Genomic DNA, 22,860 nt, shown 5'->3' on the forward strand with positions numbered 1-22,860 from the left:
GATGGTTTTGGGTCAGAAAAGGCATAAGTTGGAGGTGAATACATTTTTCTAGGATTTTGGAGATTGGTGAGAGCAGAGAAATTGAGCAGAAGTTTAAGATGCTGGTGTTTTTGCCACCTTTGTGAAGAGGAAGAATATAAGCTGAGCGCTATAAATATATATATATATATATATATATATATATATATATATATATATATATATATATATAAATTAATCTTTTCGTAGTGCATGGAGCAGTGGGGTTGTAGTCCAAAATCAGGAAAAACAAAACTTATGAAGAGTGTCCCTAGAGTGAGACCTGAACTTAACAGGAGATATGAGTGCTTAACAAAAGTTTTTTTAAGGACATCTTAGCACTTTTCAGATTAGGTTGCATGGTGGAGACTAATAGTGGACAGTGCCTGCTGGCAAAGGACACCAGCAGAAAGTGAAAGAGCTTATAAAATCTATCAGATGGTCTGCATTTATAAACAAGAAGTGTGGCAGAATGAAGTATCTAATAGCTTTTTATAGATATTAGTTCTAAAGAGGAACACTTGATTTATGCCAACTGTCTGTCTGACAGAGCTAAGTGCTTTATTGACTTTCTAGGGCTTTGAAAACCAATAAAACATTTTGCATTGCTACACCTCTTTTTCCGTAACTGGTAGTACATGATTGTGTCTCCGATCATAATTAGCTGTATGTGTTTTCAACATGGACGCCAAGATTCACTCTCAAGGTGAATTTCTTGGCATCCATGGCACTCTGACATCAGCTACACACACTGTACAACTCCATGTCTCTCTGTCCTACAAGGGAAGTATGCCATTATAGACTAGGGCCTTCCTTTCCCCAATGAGTGAAACATAAGTAGTGATGTCATATTCCCGGGGTCAGACAGAGAAATGATGATAGTCTGTTTAGTGTCATGCTTGCTAGCTATTAGGATTGTTGCATGCAGAGCTTTATCCTCTTCTACTGTTAGGCAGAAAGTGCGGAGTAATGCCTGCTACAACAAACATAACTCAGATGCATTCATTCATATACCCACAAACAGCCTTGACTTGAATAGACATCCTAAGCTGTAATGAGTGCAGAGTTCACTTTTAGGCTTTTTCTGAGAGGGTGACTTGAACTTGGCAATTCCCCAGCCCTCTCCATCTCCTTCCCCCTCTCCCTTTTGGGATGAGTAAGACATCATGGAATGTGGGGTGCCTTCTCTCTCATACAGTCCTCTAGTGGCTGTAACTGTGCTCAAAACCAGGTTATCTAATCACCAGCCTGGCCTCTATCCTTTTGTACCACAGAGCTAGCCAACATCATGCAGGTATTTTTGACATAACTGCAAGTAAATAACTTTGTCTTGTTTTTATTTTGCTCAGTCCCCCTCTGACCATTAAGCATCCATTTTATGCTGCAGAAAGTAAATTATGACACATGGTACAGCAAACTGAACTCAGTGCAAGAATATGCTTCACTGAAAGATTGAAAAAACTGAAATGGAAAAGTATATGAAAAATAATTCAGTACTAGCATTCTGCATTACGTTTTCCAGCAGAGACTGAGAGAAGAAAATGTCAAGTTAATGAAAAGTGTGTCAGCTACAACTGAATGGAGCAAAAGGTAGATCGGCTTCTTTGGATAAAAAAGTTTAGGTACATTGTTGTTGGAGCCCAGATTACAGTTAAGAAGCTGATGCCACTGTTACAGTAATGTCATTTACTGTCATTGTCCTATTTTTCATAAAAGGAAGGCACAAAAGATTACATGAAACACAATAATTAAAACCTGCATCTGCTAATACATTTTTATGCAATCAGCATGATTTTTTCCTGTCTTCTTTTGCTTTACTGAAATTTTAACCCCTTATTCATAGGTTCATAGGTTCATAGGTTCATACTAGGCTATCTGCCCAAGGGCATTTATAAGCCTAGCCCATAGTTATGTGGCTTTCGCCACCCCTTTAGTTTGAATAAAAACTATGCCTATCATTTTGCTGTGCCTCTGTCAAGCAGTGACGCTGAAGTAATCCCTGGGGTATATCTGCAATCTCCCATCCATTGGTCAAGATTCCTCTTGAACAAGACCAGAGAGGTGCTCTGCCTCACATGTACCGGGATTTTGTTCCACAGCATAGGGAGTCTCTGGGTGATGAATCTGTCCCTCCAGCACGTTCTATTTATAACCGTGTCAAGGTTTAAGTCTCCCGCCCTTGTGGTTCTGAGGGATCTAGATTTTGAGGTGAAGCATATTCATCAAATCTGGGTTTGACATGGCCTTATATGTCAGGCACAGGTCACCTCTGAGCAAGCGGTATGAGACTGAATAGAGCTGGAGTTCTTTCAGTCGGGCAGCATAAGACATATTTTTGAGACCCTTTATCCTTTTGGTGAGGAACTTTTGGGGCCTTTCAAGCTGCAGCAGGTGTCTGGTCAGATACATTCCGAACGGGGCATTGTACTCAATCATAGGTCTAATAAGTGATGAGTACAGGCGGACGATGACCTCCCTTGATCTAGATGTGAATCCCTTCATGATCAGGTGGGTGATATAGAAGGTTTTCCTAACTACTTTAGCAACATGAGTGTCAAACGAAGGCTACTGTCAACCTGGGTCCCCAGATCTCTGATGACTTTTTCTGTGCTCAGTGGATTGCCACCTATATGGTAGCTAGGGGTAGCCTTGTTTTTCCCAAAGGGTATGACTATGCATTTTTGGCGTTTAACTTCAGGCCATGGCTCTGGCACCAGTTATCCATTTCTGTGAGGCCCTTCTGGAGGATATCTGTGTCAGATGTGTTTTCGACTATGGCCAGTTTGCAGTCATCTGCAAACTTTGTCAGCCATAACCCTCCTGTGTTTGCTTGTACTTCAGAAAAGTAGATGCCGAACAAGAGTGGACCCAGGACTGAGCCCTGTGGGACACCACTTGTGACAGGCTTTGAGTCTGACATGGCTCCAGCAACTCTGACCCTGTGGGTTCTGTCACTTAGCCAGTTTGCAACCCATCTTGTGATGTATGGGTTTACATTCAAGCTGATGAGTTTTTCGATGATACCTGAGTGGGGTATTGTGTCGAAGGCCTTTGCCAGGTCGAGGTAGGCTGTATGGACTGCCTTTCCCTCATCAATGGCCTTGGTGACTGTCTCGAAAAAGTCAACCAAGTTTAAGAGGCAGGATCTGCCTTTGACAAAGCCAAACTGAGTTGGATCCAAAGTCTGCAAGTTCCCTATGTCTTTATTTATGAGTTCCATTATGATCCTCTCCATGGCTTTGCAGATAAGGCTTGTCAAGCTAATGGGCGGTAATTTCCAGGGTCTGTGGAGGCACCGCCCTTATGAAGTGGGACCACAGTGTGCGCCACTCCTTGGGTAATGATCCTGAGGTGAGGCTAAGATTAAACAGCTGTCCTAACTGTGGGTTTAATTCCTCATTGAGTTCATGAAGCACACAGCCGGGGACACCATCCGGTCCCATGGATGCTGTGTTTTTGCCTTAGTGAGGGCAGTTCTCACCTGGGCGTTGGAGATGTTTGGGGGCTACAATCCTCTGGAATAGATATCTCTCCTTTTGGGGAGGGGAAGTTTGCACTGAACCTGTCAGCCAGTATGTTGGCAATGTGTGTAGGTTCAGTAATTTTCACATCATTTTGAACTAATTCTGAGCATATCTGGGAGTTTCCTCCTAGGTTTCTAACATAGCTAAAGAAGGCCTTATGATTCTCTTTAGAGTCCTTGGCGATTTTTCTCTCAAAATTTGCCTTGGATGATTTTATGAGAGCTCTTAGTTTTTACTTGTAATGATCAAAGGTGTCTTACCTTTCAAGGATTTTGCTCTATCTTGTAGTAGCTTCCTCCTTTTGTTGTAGAGCTTGTTTATGGCTGGGGTCCACCAGACTGGACGCTTGCCTTTGGTACAGAGAGTCTTAGTTTTGTTTGGGATTGCCTGATCCATGCAGTCCTGTAGGTGCTGGTAGAAGGCATTTGTAAGTGATTCAGCGGTTTGAGTAATGTTTACCACTGGCTCAGGGGCCTTAAAGGAGACCACACTAGTTTTTAGAAGTGTGAAATCGGCTTTTGAGAAGTTTTTCACTGTGGTCTTTTTGTTTCAGGTGGGGCGGGATGAGGACCTCCAGCGAGATTAGTTTATGATCTGATCTCACCAGTGAGGGGTATACTTCCGGTGTTGAACATTTTGATCCCATGTTCGTGATGATGAGATCAAGTATGTTTTCTCCTCTTGTGGGGATGGTGACTAGTTGTTCCATGGCATTTGAGTTTATGAACTCCAGGAATCTTTGGGTTAGAGTGTTCGGGCTTGAGTAGTGTTCCCAGTCTATATTAGGGTAGTTAAAGTCACCTAGTATGATGGTGTTTGGAGATACATTTATCCCCTCCAATGTTTTCAGGAAGGCCATGTGAGGTTCCTGAGTTTGAGAGGGTGGCCTGTAACATGCTACAAATTGCAGAGCAGTCTTGCCTATGGTTAATTGCACCTGGATGGTCTCCGATGCATCATGCGTTGCCACCAACCTTGAGGTGTGGGTGTCCTTTATGAATATGGACACCCTCCTTTCTTGGTGTTGTCCGGATTTTGGGGCGGAACGCATGATATGAGGTGAAACCTGTTAGTGCTGGGGTGCTCTCAGGAGCCTTGAACCAGGTTTCTGTCACAGCACAGACATCGATGTTCTCCATATTGAGAAGGGCCTCGAGTGCGTGCATCTTGAGATTGAGACTTCTGGCATTGAGCAGCATTACCCTTAGTTTTTTCCTTTTGGTGTTCTAGGGTGGTAGGTTTAGAATTTGAGCCTTGCCTAAAAAGGCACTATGGGGGTGGCAAGAGCCTTTGCCAATATCCGGAAGCCGGGTGACAGGTGCAAGCCGTCCCTTGGCAGCGTGGCTTGTCCAGCATGTCATCCCAGGCAGACAGACATTGGATCCCCTTTGAATGACACCAGAATTTAAGCCAATTATTAAAGCTGATCATCTTATCACTGTATTGTGGCATCATTCTAGGTGAAGGTAGGATACTGCTCAAGGTCAGGGTCATACCTGCCTGGGCTACATAATCAGAGAGCTCCTCGATGTCCCTTTTCATGTAGTCAGGAGGTGCGTCTCAGGTCGTTGACACCAGCGTGGACAATGACTGAGTCGCATTTGTACCTGCTGTTGAGAGACCTGAGTGCTTGCGTTATGTGGCGGATTCTAGCGCCTGACAGGCAGCTTACTGTGACATTCTCTTTACTCAGTCTGGTGAGCGGACGTCAGTGTGTCTGACTATGGAATCACCAATGACAAGTGTGTCTGGCATTTTGTTTGGCCTTAAGGGCTGTGACTGTTTGACACTCTGACTGTGTGGTCTATGTGTTGCATGTGTTGGGTCGTGAGGTGGTAGTTGTTTGGGTGTCTGCTTTGGTGGCCTCTGCTGTTTTGGTAAATTTTTGATCAGAGCCTCAGTATGTCTTTGTGTGAGTATGTGTATGATTTGAAGTTGTGATGGTACCATGTGTGACTGGGTATGTATTGTGTGTGGTTACCTTCTCCTCCTGTCTGGTCTTGCCAGTCCTATGTTGAGAGAGCTCAGCCTCCAGTTTGGCCGTATAGTTGCATCTCGCATGTATTTGTGTTTTGTGGGAGAAGGAGAGGATTGTCTGTGTACATGAGGCAGTTGTAACATTGCCTCAATATTCCCAGGTTCACCAGTTGAGCTGGAGAGGACACTAGCAACTGATCCTCGACATACTAGAAGTAGTAGATAAAGAGACTTTCAAAGGACTCCGGGGAAGTGGGTTTTAGGCTGGTGGGGTACTATCTATAATAAGAGTGCTTTATCAAGGTGCAAGTACTGTAGGAGTAAGTGCTAGGCTTTACAGATAGAGAATAGTCTACTTGGGAATCAAGTAGAGATGAACTTTCAGTTATAGGATATGCTGGTTAGATCAGCAGTACAGCTCGAGGAAGGTAGTTTTAAGGGAAAATTGGAAGAGTGGAATTTAGATGGCCCAAATAGTTTAACCTTGTTTAACCGCTGCTCTTGTGTGCAACAGTGGTAACTCCGGCGCTTCTGTGGCGTTTGGCGTGTTTTATAGCAGGGGCTGAAGGGAGCTAGGAATTGGTCCAAAACGACCAATGGACTACTAGTTTCTGGTTGAAACTTCACCAAATCAGACAAAACAGTGCTTCCCACTCCCACTGGTAAGCAAAGAAACTTCCCTCCTTCCTAATAAGGCAATGGATCAGTAACAGGAACTAAAAACAAAGCCCAGGGATCAGCAACTCTGAAACTGGACTACTCTAGTTCAGTAAGGTGGGAAAACAAGAGATTTTTTTGTTTTATTACAGAGACAAGGAAAAAACAGACAGTAATTGCTGTAAATCGGCTAGCGCACTTTAGTGTGTAGCCTACAGAAACAATTTGCAACAATTAGTAACTTAAAGTGCAATAAACAGTGTAAAATGCAGAAATCACTTAAAGTAGCAATAAAACAGGCGAAATGCAGTTGCTAGCTTAAATAACAGTGGGAAAGCCACAAAAAATACTTATATCTGGTAGAAAGTCACTCTTTTAGCTCTCTGCTGCTTGGATCACTCTGCAGGCCACCACGAGGATCTGTGCTGAGTTGGTACAAGCTGGAAAACGCGTGTTTAGCTCAGTCAATGAAAGACCAAATATCATAAACCCTAGGTTTTTATTCATCTACGAGTAGAAGTTTACAGGTCTGTTTATTATAATCAATATTTTGCAGCATTTTTTTTTTTTTACGGAAAAGCAAGAAATCAGCTGAGAATGTAATACAGGATAAAAATGCATTGTACTCTGTTTAACTGTTGATTTATTAAACTCTGTCCATTACTCACTGCAAATTGTGTTTAAAGTACAATGCGTAATATAGTTCGACATATGCTACTAGCTACCTAAATGATGAGATTCAGGTTCATAGATTGTTTAAAGGCTAAAGGCCACTAGGGCCCTTGCAAGCTTAGCCATGCACCCCAAACTGTTTGGATCCCAGATATCATATGGAGGGGGGCATTATTATGCAGGTAGCTAAAGATTTGTAGTTAGGATAATACTTTTCTTATCAATGGCCTCTGTCCACAAGAGATATGGGGGCCAGACAGGGGGTAAATTTCCAATTTCCCATCCAGTTGTCAGGGTCTTGTTTGAATAGGGTCAAGGATGAACTCTGTTTTACTGGATGAGGAGCCTGTTCCATAGTGTGCGATTTTTTGGGACACATATCTGTCTCTTCAGCATGTTCTGTTTGATAGAAGATCAGATTCCTGGTTCTAGTGTTTCTTATGTTGTTTGTTTTATGCAGGTGCAACAGATGCATCAAGGCTGGGTCTGAGGAAGCCCTGTATGCCATGCAAAGATTCCCTGAATACAGACATGGAGGCCTTTAAATGATCAGTATAGTTCACAGCATTCATGCCCTGAATTCTCCTGATGAGAAACTTTTGTGGACATTCTGGTTAGACACATACCAAAGGGGGTCTGATAATGGCCAAGTAGAGTGGTACTATAATGTCTTTGGACCTGAATGCCATACTCTTACCTATAGGTTAGGGGAGATAGAATCATTGTCTTATTACCGTAGCTACATGTTGGCCAAAGGCCATATTGCTGTCTGCATATGTTCCCTGATTCCTTATTAATAGATTAATTCTTACGGGCATTTTATTGATGGAGTAATTAACTTGTGTTGGCAGTTTCCCAATGAGCAATATAATGCATTTTTGGCACTGAGATTTAGGCCATGGCTTTGGCGCCAGTTATTTGTCTATGTTAAACCCACTTGCAAGATGTTTGGTCTTGGGAGGGAATCTATAATAGCTCTCAATTTACAGTCATCTGTGAACTTGGTGAGACAGAGGCCTTTCATTTTAGCCTTGGTTTCTGAGAAGTAGATGGCAAACAGGAGTGTTTCACTGGTGTCCAGTCTCTTGTTGAAGGCAGCCTCATCCATTCTGACTTATTGGATCCTGCCAGTGAGCCAGCCTGAAATCCATTGAGTTATTTAAGGGTTTACACCTAGTTCAGAGAGCTTGTTAACAATTCCTGAGTGGGGTATTGTATCAAATGGTTTAGGCAGGTTAAGATATGCATTATGCACTGTTTATCCTCTTTCATTGCCTTGGTGACCCTCTCAAAGAAATCTACCATGTTAGGTAGGCATGACCTTCACTTTAAGCCAAGTTGGGATGGATCCAGTGTCTGTAGGTTGCCAATGTCCTTGCTTATCATTTACATGATAATTTGGTCCATGGCTTTACATATTAAGCTTGTTAGTCTGATGGGTGTGCAGTTTCCTCAGTTTCTTTATGATCCACCCTTGTGGGGGGGAATGACTGTTGCAGTCCTCCATTCACTTGAAACATAACCTAAGACTGCTCAGGAAGCAACTGAGGATGCTGTCAGGACCCATGGACTAAGTGTTCTTGGCTTTAAGGAGTGCTGCCAGCACCTGGTCCCTGCTTATATCTGGGGGAAGAATGTTGGAGAGGATGTCACCTGGTAGAGGTGGGGTGGGGTGGGGGGTCAATTTATTAGCAAGTAAATTTGCTTTCTCAGTCTGATTGGTGTTGGTGGTACCATTCACTACCAGTTGAGCACAATGTTACATGTTACCTCTAAGGTTCTATGTGTAGATGTAGAAGGCCTTCTGACTGTTCTTAGCCTCTGTGGCTATACTGATCTCATAGTTGGTCTTGTTAGACTTAAATAGTCCTCTAAGTTTCCTGTTTAGTTGTATAAGAGTACACTTCTCTTTAAGGGAGTTGCTTTTCCTAATTTTGGCCATGAATTTTCTTCTTTTATTATATACTGTACCCTGTTTAAGTGTGGATTTCACCAGAGGGGTTTGTTTTTAGTGTTTGGGTTTATTTCTGGTAGGTACAGCAGCATCTATGCAGCTATTTACATTTTTGTACAGTGACTTTGTGAATAATTCTGCATAGGTAGCTGTGGTCTCGGGGTTGGGGAAACCTTGAATTTTGAAAAACTGTCACTTAATAAGATGTAGTTTGCCTTTGAATAGTGCTTAACTATTAATTGTTTAGCTGGAATTTCTGGGTTGATTTTTATTTCAAATGAGACAGATTTGAGATCCAACCTCAGTAGTGAGGGAAGACATGGGGTGGGGGGGTGCAATGCTCTCCCATGTTGATGAGTACCAGATCCTCTGGTTGCAGTGTGCACTATTTGTTCCAGGGTGTTTATTCGAATAAAGTCCAGGAAGCATTGTACCTGTGAGTTTGAGGTAGTGTACATTTCCCAGTCTATAAAGGGTAATTAAAGTCAACCATGAATAGAGTGCTTGATTGGATGGTGAGTGTGATTAGTAGGCCTAGGTATGAGTCGAAAGACACAAGGGGCATAGATGATGACCTATAGCTAGCTAAGATATGGTGATAGGCCTTACCTATGGTGACTTGCATATGTATGAGCTCCATGGTATCATCCTGTTTAACCAACCTGGAGGGTATGTTTGTTACTAACATAGATCGGAACACCTCCAACTCTGGCCCCTGTCAGTGCTGTTATTGGTTTAAAATGTGTGCATTGTAGCCTTGTACTTCCAAAGCACTTTCTATGGCTATAAACCAAGAGTCAGACACAGAACAGATGTCTATATTCCCCAGAGTGAGGAAGGTTTGAAGGGTGTGGAGGATTTTGTTTAGGCTCCGAGCATTGAGCAGTAACACCTTAAGGTTGCTTGTAGACATTTTCACTATGCTGGTAGTTTTGTCTTTTTGACATTGCCTAAAAAAAGTACTAAGGGGCGGATAAAGCTTTAACCAATATCTGAAAGCCTAGGGAGAACAGGTACGAACAATCCTTGGCAAAGCAAGTGGTCTTTTGACCATGCTTTCCCATGCTGACAGATGAAGGATCCCCCTGGAGTAACACCAGAAACTAAGACAATTATTAAACTCGATTAGTACATGTTCATACAGTGGCCTCATCCTTGGTGAAGGCAGAATGCTGTTCAATGTAAGGCTCATTCTGATCTGTGACATATATTCTGAGAGATATATTATGTTTCTTTTCATAAGGTCCAGTAAGGTATGTCTTAGGCTACTTACACTCACATAGGTGATGATAAAATCATATTGGTACCTGGGGAGCAATAGCTTGAGCACATGCCTGATATTGTGAATCTTAGCTCCAGTTAGGCAACTACTGTGTATATTTTCCTGATTCATCCTGGTGAGTGGGGCATCTGCATGTCCATAATGGAGTCCTTAATGACAAGAGTATTAGGTAAAGTGTAAGCTTGCCTTATGGGCTTTGCACTTGGGTGGACCATTAGGTGTAGGCTTATGTAAGATATTTGGGGCTGCTTTTGGTGTGTGCTTTAGTGATTGCTGAGGAGCAGTGGTGCCATTAGGCTGGTTTGGAAATCTATGAGATTTGGAAAGGTTTTTCTTAAGTAACTCAGCATAAGACAATCTGTGTGTGTGTGTGTGTGTGTGTGTGTGTGTGTGTGTGTGTGTGTGCGTGTGTGCGTGTGTGTGTGTGTGTGTGTGTGTGTGTGTGTGTGTGTGTGTGTGCGCGTGTGTGGGTGTGTGTGCTGAATGGCATGTGTGAGGGATGTAGTGTGGGTATTCCTAATAACATAATTTGTATGCAAGATTTTGGTCTGCAAGGAAGTTGTGTATTTACATCATTGACATGCTGTCTTATTTTCTTTAATGATTAACTGGATATATGGAATCTTAAACATATTATATACTATTATTTAATTTAGAAATATTTTGCAATGCTCTACCAAGGTTCTTATCTACGCTCATTGTATATATTGTACATTTATATGTTCAACCAAATGGGGTAATGTCCTCATACTGTATATTAGCTACTGTAATGTCAAGAAATCTGTATGCTACCACTCTGTAATTCTACTCTGTAATTTCTATTTTGTAAATTTTTCTCTCTGTAAAGCTACGGAGCTTTTCTCCCCAGGACTCCACTGAAAATGGACAGTTGTCCAGACAGACTATCCTGGCAAACAAATGTAAAATAAAATAAATAAAATAAACTGGTTGTCTCAGAACATGAGACAATTGCTACACTGCTTTAGGAAGCCCAATTCTGCCAAGCTGGCCACAGTGTAATTTGAAAATTGCATAATCCATGTTGTCTGGTCCTATAACAGGATTGGCTGTTTAGGAACAAGGTTTGGGTTTTAACTCTCCTGGTGTAGTTTTTAAGGTTAAGTGTAGGATGCTGTATAATGCTAGGATATTTTAGTGATATTCGATGCACTAGCTAGCTAGTCTAAGCTTATTTCTGTAGAATGACACACTGTTTAACAGGTTTCAGATCTAATGCTAACTTTGTAGGTACATTTTACTGTCTAGGAATTCTCTTCTCTACAGGGCACTGCTAACTGCCGTGTTCTCTGTAGATGTAACTTGCTGGATTTATTGTAGAAAAAGCTTGAAAACTGATACCTATACCCTCCAGTCAATAAATAACCACACTTTGAGCTTCCTGCAGTGCTTCAAAACTGAGAGAGACCAGATAAACACCTTTTGCTACAAGCTGTTTAACCCTGGAATTTCTTAATGTAAAAGCACAGCAAAAGCAGCTCTCAAGTGCAGATCAAGCAATAAACAACTGCCAAATAATTGTCTTGCTAAATCACCATTCTGCAAAGAGATCTGAAGGCACACAGACTAGACAAGCCAACAGAGAAATGACTACTCTTGCCATACAGTTAAATAATTGCTTTACAAATGCTCAAAAATAGTAACGATCACTGTATAAAGCAAGTACAGGTGTAGTTAATAAAGACAATTTTCTTTTAAATTAGTTTGGATGGCTCTAGATTCAACTGAAACACTGGAAAAGCATTGGAGACTTTTCTGTAAGTGAAAAAAGAATCTTGCAACTTGCCTGATTTATAGTAGAGAAAAAAAGCTTGTAAACTGACTCTTATGGAGCCTCTTCCTGGCATACAACTAAAATAGAGTCAATCTCTCCTCCAGTGCTTCCCATGTCAGTGAGCCCAGTTAAACACCTTCTGCCACAAGATGTCTGATCCTGGAGTATGTTAATTTACAAGCACAGCAAACAAAGCTCTCAACTGCAGATTAAACAACTAATTCCCTAGCTAATTTGCCCTTTTGTAAAGAGATTTGTAGGCACACATACTAAATAAGCTAACAAACAGAAATGACTAATTTTGTAACACAATTAAATAAGTCCTTTAAAAATGCTCAAAAACAGTGGTGATCACTTTATAAAGGAATACAGAAAGGGCTAGTACTTCAGACTATGAACTGAACTAGCCCTTTGTCATAAGGTTTAGCAAAAAAGCACAAAAAATAATATGTACATTTTGTCTTCTTCAAAACTTATAGGGGGATGGGGAATGCGACCTGCAAGATAGACTAGCTCTATTCAAGTTGTATTCAATGAAGAGGTTCCATTTTAAGAACAGAATAGAACAGTGGTGTTTAGTGATAGGTTGGAAAGGTTCATCTCATTGATTTTATCTTTAAACTAAAATGGAAGGCATTGATACTATCATGTTAGCAGACAGAAGGGTAGGTATTTAGATAAATGACAGAAGGTAAAAAAAATGTGGAACACAGATGGAAAAAGAGAGTCTTGGAGAAGGACTGCATACTCTTGTTATATATTCTTATTATCCCCCTACACTCTAAACCACAAAGTTGCATAATCATTCTTAGGTCTGGCACCTTCAGCTAGTGCTCTCTTCAGCTTTGGTTAAGACCTCAGACAGAATTATATCCTTTGTTGTATAGTTCTGTTCCAGATGGAGGAACCATTCATCATTCAAGACCTCAGTTAACTACTGCTGCATATCATCCCTCTCAGTTGTGAATCGATTATTCTGGCCCTGACTGATTCAGGACCCCCATAAATATTAACCACTTCCTTCTTACCTGTGTCTTCATTCTGTCCTCCTGATGCTCATCCTGCATCCTTCATATTGATGCTTATGCTTGTTGATAATGGTTGGACCTTCATGCTGCTAAGCAATTTATTTAACCATATCTGAATACAAATGAACAACATATGTATAAAAAATGTAAGGCAGTGCAAGTGACAAAAGATGTATTTTAATTACTGCTAGGATTTTGCTTTAAGTAAATGCGCAGGGTGAGTACATGAGATCACTGGTGTTTTTAAAGGAAAATGTAAGGTGAGTGTAAGTGGTGTTAGGTTATATTAAAATCAGAATATTGTAAATAAATACACAGAGTGCATACACATACACAGGGTGTGTACATGCAGAAGGAGGTGTTATTAAAGTTAGAACATATGGTACAAATCATTGCTTTGTATTATGCATTAACATAATTTTGTATTACATTTTGAACATTGAGCACACACACACACACACACACACACACACACACACACACACACACACACACACACACACACACACACACTCACTCAGTGGCATACAGGGATAAAGGCCTGGACATGGCTCAGGTGAACAGAGTTGGATTAGCATCTCAGAAGGCATGATAGTATGGTAGGGGAGGAGGGGCATACCTACCCAGGTAAAAGGCACCAACTGAGCAGATTCTTTCTCAGAGCCCAGATGGAGGCAAAAGCTCAGAAAAGGATCAGTGCTGGAGTGAGTGGGGAAACTAAGCAGGTATGATCACTGTGGCCAAGCAATACTCACTTGGGTTACTGATGGCCAGCCCTGCAGCTGTGCAATTGATGAGCCAGCACATGGGTGGGATTATTAGGCCAGCAAACTTCCCACACCAGCTGCAGTATGACCAATCCTGCTTTGCAGTGCTGACAGCTTCAGCCCCATGAATCAGACATGAAAGTTGACCTCCAGGCACAGGGGCAGCTCCACTTAGGGTATACTCCTGGTGTTGGGTTACACTGACGAGGCTGTTAAGGCATGGAAACTGCAGAGTAGGGATCTTGAGATGTAAGCATCTGTGCCTGAAATCAGCAACAATGGGTGGAAATAAATGCTTACATATGTATGTTTTTGTGTACATGTATATATGAGTATCACTGAACACTGAAACAATATTACGAATATTTTGTTGATGAAATCACATTTTTATAATGTGTCATCAAAAACACCAGAATAGCAGTAAAAAATACATTTTTCTTTTTGCAGGGGGTGGGGACGTGACACTTCACTTGGCATATGGGGTACTATGTTCCTTCAAATTCCTGTGACTATATAAGCACACGTGTGTGTGTGTGTGTGTGTGTGTGTGTGTGTGTGTGTGTGTGTGTGTGTGTGTGTGTGTATATATATATAAATATAAATATATATATATATATATATATATATATATATATATATATATATATATATTTATGTCACTGTTGAAGTGACACCCCGACCCCATGTGCAAAAATGGGAAAAAGGGGTTGTGGATGGATACACACACACACACACACACACACACACACACACACACACACACACACACACACACACACACAAAAGACACACTATATTAACTCTGAAGGCAGTTTTTGTCCATTCTCACTGGATCCATAAATAGCACAGCATTAAAGCAGTGGCGATAAGAAATACAAATTACTCTACAAAAACATAAAGATGTAAGTTCTTCCCAAAATAAAAATCTTATGGCTTAAAAAATGGTCATTGCAAGTGCCTTGACAAAGTCCCATAGAACTGGGATGTATTTTTTTCAGTAGATCTCTCTTTGTCTTTGGGCCTCCCAGCTCTCACTCTTTCTCTTTTTGCATCTTCTTCCTGATTTATTTTTCCAGATCTTTATTTATTCATTGTTTTCATACGTTTCATAGGAGTTTCAATGCTGTTTAGTCCAAAGAACATGTTCTACGTGACAATACACAACTTCAGGATTTACTCTCGATGAGGAAATGCCATTTAGTCCCAGAGTAAACTTGAGTGTTCCCATTACCTGTTTTCCAGAGCTGCTGCCTCAGGCATTAAAGACTAACCACCAGACATGCTAGCATTGATAGTTGAATGTGTTTTACTTCGACCCTCCTTTTATATAACATTACTTGTTTCATTAAGCAAACCTTCTCTTGTTAATACAATAATGTTGGCTATATCTAAGCCAACAGATATAGCTAGCATACTGGCTAACATATTCAGTTCCAACTTTACCCCCTCCCCTCAAAGGGCCCTATCACAATACCAGAAGAAAGCCTGGTACCCACCATTTCTGCAGCACAGGTAAAAGCTGCATTGTCCAAATCCAAGAATACAGCATCCGTGGGACCCGATAATATCCCTGGCTTTGTCCTATATGAGCTACAAAACAAACTGGCACCACATTTGTGTGCCCTGTTCAATCACAGCCTTACCTCAGGCTATGTCCCTAATGAATGGTGTACTGCAACAGTCATCCCTCTCCATAAAGAGGGAGCAACTACAGGCCCTGGGAAATATTGCCCCATTAGCCTGACGAGTCTGGTATGCAAAGCTATGGAGTGCATCATCATGGACCTGATTAACAAAGATATAGGCAATCTCCAAACATTTGATCCACACAGTTTGGCTTTGTCAAGGGAGATCCTGCCTGCTGAACATGGTTGACTTCTTCGAGGCAGTCACCAAGGCTGTTGATGAGGGTAAGGCAGTGCATACAGTCTACCTCAACCTGTCCAAGGCCTGTGATACCATTCCCCACTCAGGTATCATTGATAAACTCACCAAACTAGGCATCAATCCCTACATCACTAGGTGGGTTGCAAATTGGCTCACAGACAGAACCCACAGAGTGAAAATTGCGGATTCCAAGTCAGACTGTCAATCAGTCACAAGTGGAGTCCCACAGGGCTCAGTCCTGGGCCCTCTCCTGTTTAGCATCTACATCTCAGAAGGCCAGGCCAACACAGAAGGACTCTGGCTGACCAAGATCACTGATGACTGCAAGCTAGGAGTCATTACCATCTCCCCAAGTGATGCAGACATCCTCTCTGAGACCAATGACTGGTGTCTGAACCATGGCCTGATGCTTAACATAAAAAATGCATTATCATCCCCTTTGGAAAAACTCAGTTCCCACAAATTACCATGTTGCTGGGAGCCCACTGAACACTAAAGGAGCCATAAGAGATCTGGGCACCCAAGTCAACAGCCACCTCACCTTTGACCACCACATTGCCACTGTGGTCAGAAAGTCCTTCTACATGGCACATCATATAACCAAAAGTTTCACATCCAGGAAGAAAGAGGTTATCATCTCTCTCTACTCATCCTTTATTAGACCAATCATCAAATAGAATGCCTCGTTTGGCATGTACCTGACCAGATACCTACAACAGCTGGAGAGGCCACAAAAGTACCTCACAAAAAGGATCCTATGCCTTAAACACATGTCCTACATGGACAGACTCAAGAAACTTCAGCTGTTCTCAGTCTCTTATCATCTACTTAGAGGTGATCTCTGCTTGATTTACAAAGCCATGTCTGACCCAGCCCTACTTTAATTGCTACACCTAAAGAAATCCTAACCACCCTACACCACATGCTCCAGAGATCACAACCTCATTATCACAATTAACAGAACATACTGGAGGGACAGGTTTATCTCCCAAAGACTGCCCATACTCTGGAATAAGCTTCCTATTCATGTCAAGCAGAGCACTTTGCTGGCACTCTTCAAGAGAAATCTTGACGAGTAGATGGGTAACAGAAAGTTCATCCCAAGGATCACTCCAGTTGCCCTACTGGATAGGGGCACTGTGAACTAACATTGGGTGGCATGGTGCCTAGGCAATTTTTTGGGGGCTAGGATTGTTAAGGCTCCAGGGCCATTAGCCTAGTACACACCTATGAACCTATGAACCTATGTTTTTCTCTGCTCGTAAAGTGAGATTCTCATTTAAAGTGATAGCAGCTGGTTAATACAAGAAACATTTGTAGGCGTATCTACATTTGCACAAGCCCCATATTCTATGTATCTACTCCTTGAGCCCCAAATGTCTGATGCCAAACTTTTCAATTATTGTTTTTCAATAAGAAATCACTAATGGTGCAGTTTCTCAGTGTGTGGCAGCAGTGATTTCATTTATTTTCTAGGACTTCTACCTTTTTTGTTTGTGCTATCACTGGGTTTATATACATGTATAAATTTCTGGGTGGGGAGTTCGACATATACACGGGATGTGCTGGGGTCCTGGTGCCATACAAAAACACTTCTGACTTTTATTTTGTTGTGTTGGATACCAAGTAATTTAACTTGTTAAGAATGCTTCATATTTACAGTAGCAGTTCTACTTATACATTTAACACATAAATACAGCAATGTTTACAATACCTGTATTCACTCAGGCACTTTATTTGGTGTGACTCAGCATTCTATGCCATAAGTGGTCCCCAACTTGAAATCATTTGTTTCATGGCCATTGGATATCCTGCTCAATAATCCATGAATATTGTGCTGGGTTGAGCCAAGCTGGTACCATACTTGAAACTGATGTAACTCAGTAAGTACAGTTTTTGCTTTCTCACATATATCTAATATTTTCTCAGCATCTTAAAATCACTGCAAGCCCCAACTGTTTTATTAAGTTTAAGGGCTAACACTATGAGCAGTTTTGCCTTGATTTATTTTTCAATTTATTAATTTATTTTTATCTCAATTTGTTTCCTCTTTTATATTTATTTTAAGTCATTTTTTTCTACTTCTGTTTGGCCTGTTCACATGAATTTCATGTTCTGTAAGGTGTCAAGTTAGCCTTTTCTTCTGGATGATGGAATATGGTGTTGAGTCAGGTTTGCTGTACTTGGCAGCTCTGAAAATACTTCCTTGCTCTTTAACAGAATTTCTATTGTTTCTTGTTTCTGTAGCTTATAGAGTATCATCTATCTGAACTGCAGGAATAGAGGCTGGTGTTCTTTCTGTATTAGAAGCACTATTTTATGCTGCTAAACTAAGTACAAAGGTTTCTACTCTCTTTCTTAGCTTCAGTACATTGACAAAGTAAATCTGTTGTGGTTTCACCTTACCAGTCTGTCTAACTTCGTAGATTACCTCATTTAGTTTTTCTGTTATTTCATACATAGAATGATATTTAGCCAAAATTCTGCTGAGGGGAACAAAACTAACAACTAGCCTCCAGCTTTAAATTCCCTGGTCATTGCATTTTTATGATACACCCAGTGTTCTGTTGCATTGGCTCTTTCCATATGTTTGGGGACTATAGTCATTATCGTTTTCGATCTATCTTGTGTGCTGATATAGTATTCTATAACACTTTTAAGTGGGGATTTCTCTTTTTTCCAAGTTTTTCTGGCAATATCTAACAAATCATGTGTTGCCTGCCATAAAGCAACTCAAATGAACTGAACCAGTTGGGGGTTTGTGACACCACTATTGACAAGCAGAAGGGATGGTGATAACTGTTTCCAGCATTTTCCATCATCTTCAATAACTTTTTTCCAGTAGCTTAGTCAAAACATTCCAGTAATCTAACTGTCTGTGGTGGTACATTGAGATTTTTAGTTGTTTGACTGTAAAACACTGGCACATTTGGTGCACTATTCTGAGCATAAAAGGGGCCCCTTGGAAAATGAGTATTTCATTGGATATCTTCACTCTAGAAATAATAATACTAGGTCTGTAGCTCTATTTTAAGCATTAGATTGAATGAACTGGAGTACTTAGTTGCATGGTGCAAAATAAAGATGTTACCAATATCTCAACAGTGTTCAAATGGCATCTGTATGATCAGCATTTGAATCAAAGACTTTTTAAAATCTATGTATAGGAATGTTTTCTGGTATATGTGGCATCCAGCACAGAAATTATCACCAGTAAAGCTTTGCTAAGACCCTTGTTTTAGTTGTATTCATTGCCAGGTGTCCCACTATTACATGGCTATGAACTAATGTCATCACTAGATCTGAAAATGATCAGAGCACCAATAGTTGGTTTAGTACTGGTATGGTAACTACTTCCTTTGCACCATTTACTATGTGAAACAAATCACTTTCTAAAGCAAAGTAGTGATAATTAGTAAGAATGTTTTATTTAAGGGTCTATGTCAGATAAACAAAAACGCAGTCTCTCGAACGCTCATATGAGCGAATAATCCTAACATTGAAATTTGTATTGTGGGGGGCTGTGCCCCCCAAATCCCCGCTAAATATATATTCCTACTCCAAGGTCGCACTACAGTGAGGAAAGGGTAAACATCCCACTCTTCACTTTACTGCAATCCCAAAATACCACTTCCGATATCATGATTATTCGCTCATTTGAGCATTTGAGAGATTGCGTTTTCATTTATTGAAAGTAGACCCTTATTTAACATCCTCTCTTGCAACTCTAGCTGTCTTTTCCTTGCTGTATTCAAATGTCATCTTCCCTCTATGCATTTGATTTAAAAATTTAAGAAGATTATTGAAGGTCAGAAAACTCTGGACTTTCCTTAAGGTCAGCCTGTCATTAGGTAAAAAGTACTGCCTCTCTACTGCCAGCACAAGTACAGAGGTTTTGGTGTTGAACAATACTCATAGAATTGGAAACTCATACCAATATTCGATGGTGTTAGTTTCTACCTCTGCCTTAATTAATGCTTTTTATTCCCTATTTTTGCAAATTGATGCACAGAACCCTTCTCTTTTCCTACAGAACTTTTCTTTGAAATAAACAAATTTTCCCAGGTATCTAGACATGCTTTGAAAAGTGTGTATGATTGTGTAGATACTGTGTCTAGGGACACTTCTACTTCTATAGTGTTTAGAATATTTGTTTGGGTCTGCAAACAAATGTTTGCTAATGAGTAAAGTCTGAAATATTGGATTCTGCTTTAGACAAGGAAGTATTATTTGGCTTATCTGTTACCCAAGTTGTCAAACAATATGATGAAAGAGTGAAATTGATTCAGGGAGTTTCTAAGATTTTTCAAGTCCCCAGCAGAATTCTTATAGGCCTCCCTCTTTCTCAAAAAACAAAACAAAACAAAAAAAAGCAGAAAACAAAAAAGCCAAACAATATTTTTGGTAAACAAAGTGACAAGTCAACCACAGTCATTACTTCTTGCCTACAGTTATAGTATTTCTCAACTTTGCCAAACTACCTGGGTCTGTTCTCAGACTATAAGTTAGCATCAACGGTGTGGTGGATTCTACCAAAACACATCACACAGGCACCTTAGAAAAGAAAGAGCAAGGCAAGCAAAAAGAAAAGCACTTAATGTGCATTTCCCACTTATCTTGCCAATTGTGCTTAGTGCCTTACACTTCTAGTTTTCTGTTTTATAATAATGCTAAGGCAAGAGAAGTCTCCATGGCTGCTGTTTGCATGACTTATCCTCTCAAAACACTCCCATCTCCATAGTTAGATCAGCACTCCCTCTTTTTTCTAAAGTCTCATTTATGATCAACTCGAGAATTTGCACCTACCCTTTTTGAGCTTACTTGTAGGCAAGGCCTCATCTGATTAACTCCCAAGAAAGTGGAGGTTTTGTCCCTCTTCACTCCCTCACCCATCCCAATTAACCAGCTATTCCCCATACCATCCAATATTTTGCTCTCTTCTCCACCTACAGTCACACCCTCAAAATACACTTCTTAAAAAGATACCACCATAAAACCACATATCTCTCTTATCTCACTGCCATTATCATCACTACTACAATATTACTGAAAATCTTAACTTCCACTTACAACTCTCTATACAAATGCAACACACATTGAATCAATAACATTTTCCTTCTTCTACTCCTTACCATGTTCTACCTCCTTTTTCCTTCTTCTTCACCTTCCTCACCCCCCACAACTAATACCAAACATCTACATAAAACACTTACCCAGTCATGGGACAAATCACCATGAATTACTCCTACTTCCATTTCATCCACACCAACAAACCACCATCACAATCCCTTAGTAATCAGACCAAATCCATTCTGCAACTCAAAACTGTCAGGATTACACATCTGTATAATTACTAAGACTCAGAATATTTTTTTTGTCTGCCTAAAAACACCAAAGACGTCCTACAAACTATCCTTCACACTCTATAGAAGTTGTATAAAGATTAAGATTGAACCCAAACCGGGCTCAACAGTCCATTTCCTCAACATCAGAACTAATCTCTTTCTACTTGGGTCTTTGCCTTTCTCAATGTCAGTAGGCTTCAAAGTGAACCCTGGCCATGCAGGGCTACAATGCCTTCCGCACATTCTGACAACACAACAAATGTGAAAAAAAAGCAAGGGTAAGGAATATCCATCTTCAATAACGACATGTACACCTCTAGACTGGTTAAACAGTACAACTCCCTAGAGTTACTCCAAGTACAACTAACTTTAGGAAAGACCCCCCTCCACAAAACTATTAGCTATAGGTCCCCCACCATGAACTAGGAAAACCACACAGCCTACCTTGACCTACTTGGGTCACTCTCAGTACAGCCAAATACCCTAGTCATAGGTGACATTGACTATCTTTCCATCATTTGGGTAACATATATGATCACAAATACAGTAGCCCAAAGGTTCCTGGACTTTGTTAAAATGAATGTTCTGGATCAGGTAGTCAGCACTCCCGCAAGGGGCTCTAACATCCTTAACATAGTACTCACCAACATGGGAGATCACTGCACCACCCCATGTATGGGGCCCTCCCTGGTAAAGTCCGATCTTAAATCAGTCTCTTTTGAAGTGACAATCATTACTGACCCACCCTCAGGAGCAAAAAGGTTAAAAAAATTCTCCAAAGCAAACTATTACTAAGTGATAGCATCAGTAGTTTCAGACTCCTTGCCAACAATGACAGCAATGACCCCTATACTGAGATGTACACAAATGTCCTGTATAAACACCTATATAAATGTACAGACTTACCCATACTGGAATGGATCAAATCAAGATCCTCATGAAAAAATAAGCCACCCTGGTGAACATCCAGCATAAATAGGTTATACAATAAGAGAAAGAGACTACTGTCAAAAAACAAGAAAGAATAGTGCCATCAAAGTAAGAACTCCCTCCAAACCATAAAGAAACAGATTAGACATCTTGTGAACTCCTCTAAAGCTAATTACAAAACTAAATTAGCATCCCTAGCTAAGGTAAATCACAAAGCATTCTTTAGCTACATCAGAAATCTAAAATGGAAGGCCCAGCTTTGTGCTGAACTAGTTGTGGATGGTACCACTTATACTGAGCCTGAGGACATCACCATCCAGCTAACGGACAGGTTTGGTTAAAACATCACCCCCCGTCCCCACCAATCGTACTCCATAACATACCTGTCACCAGTACTCTACCTAATATCTCCAGAGAACAGGTCATAGCTGCACTCTCCAAGGCCAAAAACATAGCCTCTGTGGGACTGGACAACTTCCCAGCATGCATATTAAATGGTCTAAAACAGGAGTTAGTGGAACCACTGAGCATGCTCCTCAGTCTCAGTCTAAGAACTGGCTTTGTCCCAGCTAAGCCTAACCAGCCTTATCGGGAAGGCCAAGGAGAGCATCATCATGGATCTTATCAATAAGGATAAAGGCGACCTTCAGACCTGACCGAGTTTGACTTCGTTAAGGGGAGATCTTACCTGCTGAACCTGGTGGACTTTTTCAAGAATGTCATCAAGGCCCCTGCATGAAGGCAAAACAGTTCACACTACATATCTCAAACTAGCCAAGGCCTTTTACACAATCCCTCCCTCAGGCATTATTGAGAAATTCACCCAGCTGGAAATTAACCCTTACGTCACTAGATGGCTTGCCAACTGGCTCACTAACAGAACACATACAATCAAAATTCGGGATGCTAATTCTACTAGCAGACCTGTTACCAATGGTGTTCCACAGGGATCTGTGCTAGGCCCCCTACTGTTTGATGGTTTATTATTAAAATGCCGAAAAATGATTGTTTTCCCAGTCATAAACAT

The sequence above is a fragment of the Protopterus annectens genome, chromosome 7.part0, assembly GCF_019279795.1.
Source record: "Protopterus annectens isolate FY-2018-M chromosome 7.part0, PAN1.0, whole genome shotgun sequence".
Classification (NCBI taxonomy): domain Eukaryota; kingdom Metazoa; phylum Chordata; order Ceratodontiformes; family Protopteridae; genus Protopterus; species Protopterus annectens.